The sequence below is a fragment of the Capsicum annuum genome, chromosome 8 (genome assembly GCF_002878395.1).
Source record: "Capsicum annuum cultivar UCD-10X-F1 chromosome 8, UCD10Xv1.1, whole genome shotgun sequence".
Classification (NCBI taxonomy): Eukaryota; Viridiplantae; Streptophyta; class Magnoliopsida; order Solanales; family Solanaceae; genus Capsicum; species Capsicum annuum.
The window spans coordinates 41,293,044-41,299,996 of NC_061118.1; positions in this window are offsets into that span (position 1 = coordinate 41,293,044).

The following is a 6,953-nucleotide window of genomic DNA, read 5'->3' on the forward strand; positions in this document are numbered from 1 at the left end:
GGATTGTAATACTCTCGGGACAATATCAAGATAGGAAAAAGTGTGGGGTATTACAATATCTCTCTATTGAGAACATTCACCCTCGAATGAGACTGAGTGAGGGGGAAAGAATATTAACTAATGTACATACTGAAAATGACATACTGGAGCATGATTTTATGGGTGACAAGACTGATACATGAGAATGCATGTCTTATGTATAATTATATAACTGAGCTGATACATGAATGCATGACTGAATATGCAATAGTACTTGGTACCAAGTTTTTCATGAGCACTGAACATGAAAATTAGTAAGCATAAGGAGACCTATTACCTTGAGCTCTATCAGAGTTGGCAGCGAAGAGGTTAGGATACTGGGTACGCATATTTTCTTCCGCTTCCTAAGTAGCTCCAACGACGGACTGATTTCACCAAAAAATCTCTACTGAAGGGATGTCTTTCTTCCTCAATCTACGAGTTTGATAGTCTAGGATCTCGACCAAAATCTCTTCATAAGAGAGTTTGTTCTGAAAATATTAGAAATATCACGTGTACAAAAGTAGATTCATCTTTAATAGAAAGCTTCTAAACTTCTTGGAACAATTTCAAGCAAGAAAAAAAGTAGAGGGTATTACAATATCTCCCTCTTGAGAATATTCGTCCTCAAAGGAACTGAGTGAGAGGTAAAGAATATAAGCTAATATACATACTGAACATGACTGGCTGGAACATAATTTCATGTTTGACATGATGGATAACTGAATATATCTTAATAAACATGCATATCTAATGCATGTGTAACTAATTCATGAATGCATGACTGGTTGTTCTGATGAACTATATTTCTCATAATGAGAATGCATGTCTGATGCATAATTATATAACAAAGATGATACATGAATGAATGACTGAATATGCAATGGTACTTGGTCCAAGTTTGTGTTGAACACTGCACATGAAACTAAGTAAGCTTAAGAACAACTGTTACCTTGATCTAGATCTAATTTGCGGAGAAGAGGTGAGGATACTTGGTATACAAGTCTACTTATGATTCTTAAGTAGCTCTATCGATGGACTAATTTCCACAAATAAAATTAAGTAGAGCGACTTGTTTGTTCCTCAATCTACGAGCTTGATAGTCTCGGATCTCAACCAAAATCTCTTTATAAAAGAGGTTCTTCTGAAAATCTTAAAAATAGCATGTATACAAAAGTGGATACATCTTTTAATAAAATCTTCTAATATTCTCGGGACAATATCAAGCTAGGAAAAAGTATGGGGTATTACAATAACTCCCCCCAGAGAATATTCATCCTCGAATGAGACTGAGAAAGGGAAAAAGAATATAAAATGATGTACATACTAAAAATTTATTGCTGGGCATCATTTCATGACTGAAATGACTAATAACTGAATATATCAAACTAAACATGCATATCTGATTTATGTATAACTGATTCATAAATACATGATTGGGAGTTCTGATGAACTATATTTCTCACACTGAGAATGCATGTCTTATGTATAATTATATAACTGAGCTGATACATGAATGCATGACATAATATCCAATGGTAGTTGGTCCGAGTTTGTGATAAACTCTGCACATGAAATTGAGTAAGCTTAAGGAGAACTATTAACTTGAGCGTGATATGAGTTGGTGGAAAAGAGGTGAGGATACTTGGTATGCATGTGTGCTTCTATTTCCTAAGTAGCTCCATCGACGGACTGATTTCTCCAAAGAAAATTAACTTGAGGGATTTCTGTTTTCCTTAATCTACGAGTCTAATAGTCTAGGATCTCAACCGAAATCTCTTGATAAGAGAGGCTATTCTGAAAATCTTAAAAATATGATGTGTACAAAGGTGGATTCATCTTTGAATGAAATCTTCTAATATTCTCTGGACAATTTCGATCTAGGAAAAAGTACGAGGTATTACAATATCTCCCCCTTGATAACATTTATCCTCGAATAAGACTGAGTGAGTGGTTAAGAATATAAACTTATGTACATACTGAACATGACTTGCTGGAATATGATTTCATGACTGACATGACAGATAACTAGATATATCATACCAAACATGCATATCTCATGCATGTGTAACTTATTTATGAATGCATGACTGGGCGTTCTAATGAACCATATTTCTCACAATGAGAATGCATGTCTGATACATAATTATATAACTAAGCTGATACATGAATGCATGACTGAATATGCAATAGTACTTGGTACCAAGTTTGTCATGAGCACTGAACATGAAAATTAGTAAGCATAAGGAGATCTGTTACCTTAAGCTCTATCTGAGTTGGCAGAGAAGAGGTGAGGATACTGGGTACGTATAATTTCTTCTGCTTCACAAGTAGCTCCATCGATGGACTGATTTCACCAAAAAACCTCTACTAAAGGGACGTCTTTGTTCCTCAATCTATGAGTTTGATAGTCTAGGATCTCGACCACAATCTCTTCATAAGAGAGTTTTTTCTGAAAATCTTAGAAATATCACGTGTACAAAAGTAGATTCATCTTTCATAGAAAGCTTCTAACATTCTTGGAACAATTTCAAGCAAGAAAAAAGTAGGGGGTATTACAATATCTCCAACTTGAGAACATTCGTCCTTAAAGGAGATTGAGTGAGAGGTAAAGAATATAAGCTGATGTACATACTGAACATGACTGGCTTGAACATAATTTCATGTTTGACATGATGGATAACTGAATATATGTTACTAAACATACATATCTAATGCATGTGTAACTAATTCATGAATGCATGACTGGTTATTCTGATGAATTATATTTCTAATAATGAGAATGCATGTCTGATGCATAATTATATAACAAAGATGATAAATGATTGAATGACCGAATATGCAATGGTACTTGGTCCAAGTTTGTGTTGAACACTGCACATGAAACTAAGTAAGCTTTCAAACAACTGTTACCTTGATCTAGATCTAATTTGGTGGAGAAGAGGTGAGGATAGTTGGTATGCATATCTACTTATGCTTCTTAAGTAGCTCCATCGATGGAATAATTTTCCCAAAGAAAATTAACTAGAGCGACTTGTTTGGTCCTCAATCTACGAGCTTGATAGTCTCGGATCTCGACCAAAATCTCTTTTTAAGAGAGGCTGTTCTGAAAATCTTAAAAATACCACGTGTACAAAAGTGGATTCATCTTTCAATAAAATCTTCTAATATTCTCGGGACCATATAAAGCTAGGAAAAGTATGGGGTATTACAATATCTCCCCCTTGAGAATATTCATCCTCGAATGAGACTGAGAAAGGCAAAGAGAATATAAACTAATGTACATACTGAAAATGAATTGCTAGAGCATGATTTCATGATAGACATGACTGATAACTGAATATATCATACTAAACATGCATATCTGATTTATGTCTAACTGATTCATAAATACATGATTAGGTGTTCTGATGAAATATATTTCTCACACTGAAAATGCATGTCTTATGTTTAATTATATAACTGAGCTGATACATGAATGCATGACTGAATATCCAATGGTAGTTGGTCCCAGTTTGTAATGAACTCTGCACATGAAACTAAGTAAACTTAAGGAGAACTGTTACCTTGAGCTTGATCTGAGTTGGTGGAAAAGAGGTGAGGATACTTGGTATGCATGTCTGCTTATGTTTCCTAAGTAGCTCCATCGACGGATTGATTTCTCCAAAGAAAATTAACTAGAGGGACTTCTATGTTCCTTAATGTACGAGTCTGATAGTCTACGATCTCGACTGAAATCTCTTGATAAGAGAGGGTGTCCTGAAATTCTTAAAAATACCACATGTACAAAAGTGGATTCATCTTTCAATGAAAGCTTCTAATATTCTCGGTACAAATTAAAACTAGTAAAAAGTACGAGGTATTATAATATCTCCCTTTGATAACATTCATCCTCGAATAAGACTGAGTGAGTGGTTAAGAATATAAACTTATGTACATACTTAACATGACTTGCTGGAACATGATTTCATGACTGAAATGACAGATAACTAAATAGATCATACCAAACATGGATATCTGATTCATGTGTAACTTATTTATGAATGCATGACTGGGTGTTCTGATGAACTATGTTTCTCACAATGAGAATGCATGTCTGATGCATAATTATATAACTAAGATGATACATGAATGCATGACTGAATATGCAATATTACTTGGTCCCAAGTATGTGATAAACACAGAACATGAAACTTAGTAAGCTTAGGGAGAACTGTTACCTTGAGGTTGATCTGTGTTAGTGGAGAAGTGGTGAAGATATTGGGTATGCATGTTTGCTTCTGCTTTCTAAGTACTTTCATTGAAGGACTAATTTCACAAATTAACCTTTACTTAAGGGACTTCTTTGTTCCTCAATCTACGAGTTTTATTGTCTAGTATCTCAGCCAAAATCTCGTCATAAGAGAAGCTATTCTAAAAATATTAAAAATACCACATGTACATACTTAAAATGACTTGCTGGAACATGATTTCATGACTGACATAACAGATAAGAAAATATATCATACCAAATATGCATATCTGATGCATGTGTAACTAATTCATGAATGCATGAATGGGCGTTCAGAAGAACTATGTTTCTCACAATGATAATGCTTGTCTGATGCCTGATTATATAACTGAGTTGATACATTAATGAATTACTGAATATGCAATGGTACTTGGTCCTTGTTTGTGATGAACACAGCATATGAAACTGAGTAAGCTTAAGCAAAACTATTAGCTTGAGCTTGATCTGAGTTGGTGAAGAAAAGGTGAGGATACTTGGTATGTATGTTTATTTCTACTTCCCAACTAGCTCCATCGAAGGATGTATTTCACCAAAGAACGTTAACTAGAGAGAATTCATTGTTCCTCAATCTGCATGTCTGAAAGTCTAGGATCTCGACCGAAATCTCTTCATAAGAGAGGCTCTGCTGAAAATCATAAAAATACCATGTATGCAAAAGTGGATTCATCTTTTAAATAAAACTTCTAACATTCTTGGGATAATTTCAAACTAGGAAAAAGTAAGGGGTATGACAATATCTCTACCATGAGAACATTCATCCTAGAATGAGACTTAGTGAGGGGAAATAATATAAACTGATGTACATACTCAACATGACAGCCTCGAACATGATTTCATGACTGACATGACTGATAACTAAATATATCATACTACACATGCATATCTCATGCCTGTGTAACTAATTCATGAATGCATGACTATGTTTCTGATGAACTATGTTTCTCACAATGAAAATGCATGTTTGATGAATAATTACATAACTAAGATGATACATGAATGCATAACTTAATATACAGGGGTACTTGGTCCTAGTTTGTGATGAACACTGCACATGAAACTTTGTAAGCTTAAGTAGAACTGTTACCTTGAGCTTTATTTGAGTTGGCGAAGAGGAGGTGAGGATACGTGGTACGCATTTCTTTTTCTGATTTGTAAATAGCTTCATCAAAAGATTGATTTCACCAAAGAACTTTAACTAGAGGGACTTCTGTGTTCCGTAATATACGATTCTGATAGCGTAGGATCTTGACGGGAATCTCTTCATAAGTGAGGCTGTTATGAAAATCTTAAAATTACCACGTGTACAAAAGTGGAGTTATCTTTCATAGAAAGCTTCTAACATTCTTGGTATAATTACAACATAGAAAAAAGTACGGGGTAATACAATATCTCCCCCTTGAGAACATTCATCCTCGAATGAGACTGAGTGAGGGAGAAAGAATATAAACTGATGTACATACTGAACATGACTGACTGGAAAATAATTTCTTGTTTGGCATGACTGATAACTGAATATATCATACTAAACACGCATATCTAATGTATGTGTAGCTGATTCATGAATGCATGACAGGTTGTTCTGATGAACTACATTTGTCACAATGAGAATGCATGTCTAATGCATAATTATATAAGAAAGCTGATACACGAATGCATAACTGAATATGCAATAGTACTTGCTTAAAGTTTCTGATGAACACTAAAGAGGTGAGGATACTTGGTACGCATTTCTACATATGCTTCCTAAGTAGTTCCATTGACGGACTGATTTAACAAAAAAACTTAACTAAAGGGACTTCTGTGATCCTTAATATAAGAGTCTTATAGTCCAAGATATAGACCGAAATCTGTTCATTAGAGAGGTTGTTCTAAAGATCTTAAAAATACCACGTGTACAAAAGTGGATTCATCTTTCATAAAATGATTCTAACATTCCTGGGACAATTTCAAACTAGGAAAAAGTATGGGGTATTACAGTATCTCTACCTTGACAACATTTATCCTAGAATTAGACTTAGTGAGGTGAAAGAATATAAACTGAAGTACATACTGAAGATGACTGGCTGGAACATGATTTCATGACTGACATGATTGATAACTGAATATATCATACTATACATACATAGTTAATGCATGTGTAACTAATTCATGAGTGCATGACTAGGTGTTCTGATGAACTACGTTTATCACAATGAGAATACATGTTTGATAAATAATTACATAACTGAAATGACACATGAATGCATGACTTAAAATGCAGTAGTACTTGGTCCTAGTTTGTGATGAACACTACATGTGAAACTGAGTAAGCTTAAGGAGAACTGTTACCTTGAGCTTGATCTGAGTTAGCGGAAAAGAGGTGAGGATACTTATTACGCATGTCTGTTTCTGCATTGTAAGTAACTCCATCGAAGGACTTATTACACCAAAGATATTTAACTAGAGGGACTTCTCTGTTCCTCAGTCTACGAGTCTGATAGCATAGGATCTCAATGGGAATATCTTCGTAAGAGAGGCAGTTATGAAAATCTTAAAATTACCATGTGTACAAAATTTGATTTGTCTTTAAAAGAAAGCTTCTAACATTCTTGAGACTGTGTTAGGGGGGAAAAATATAAACTAATGTACATACTAAACATGACTG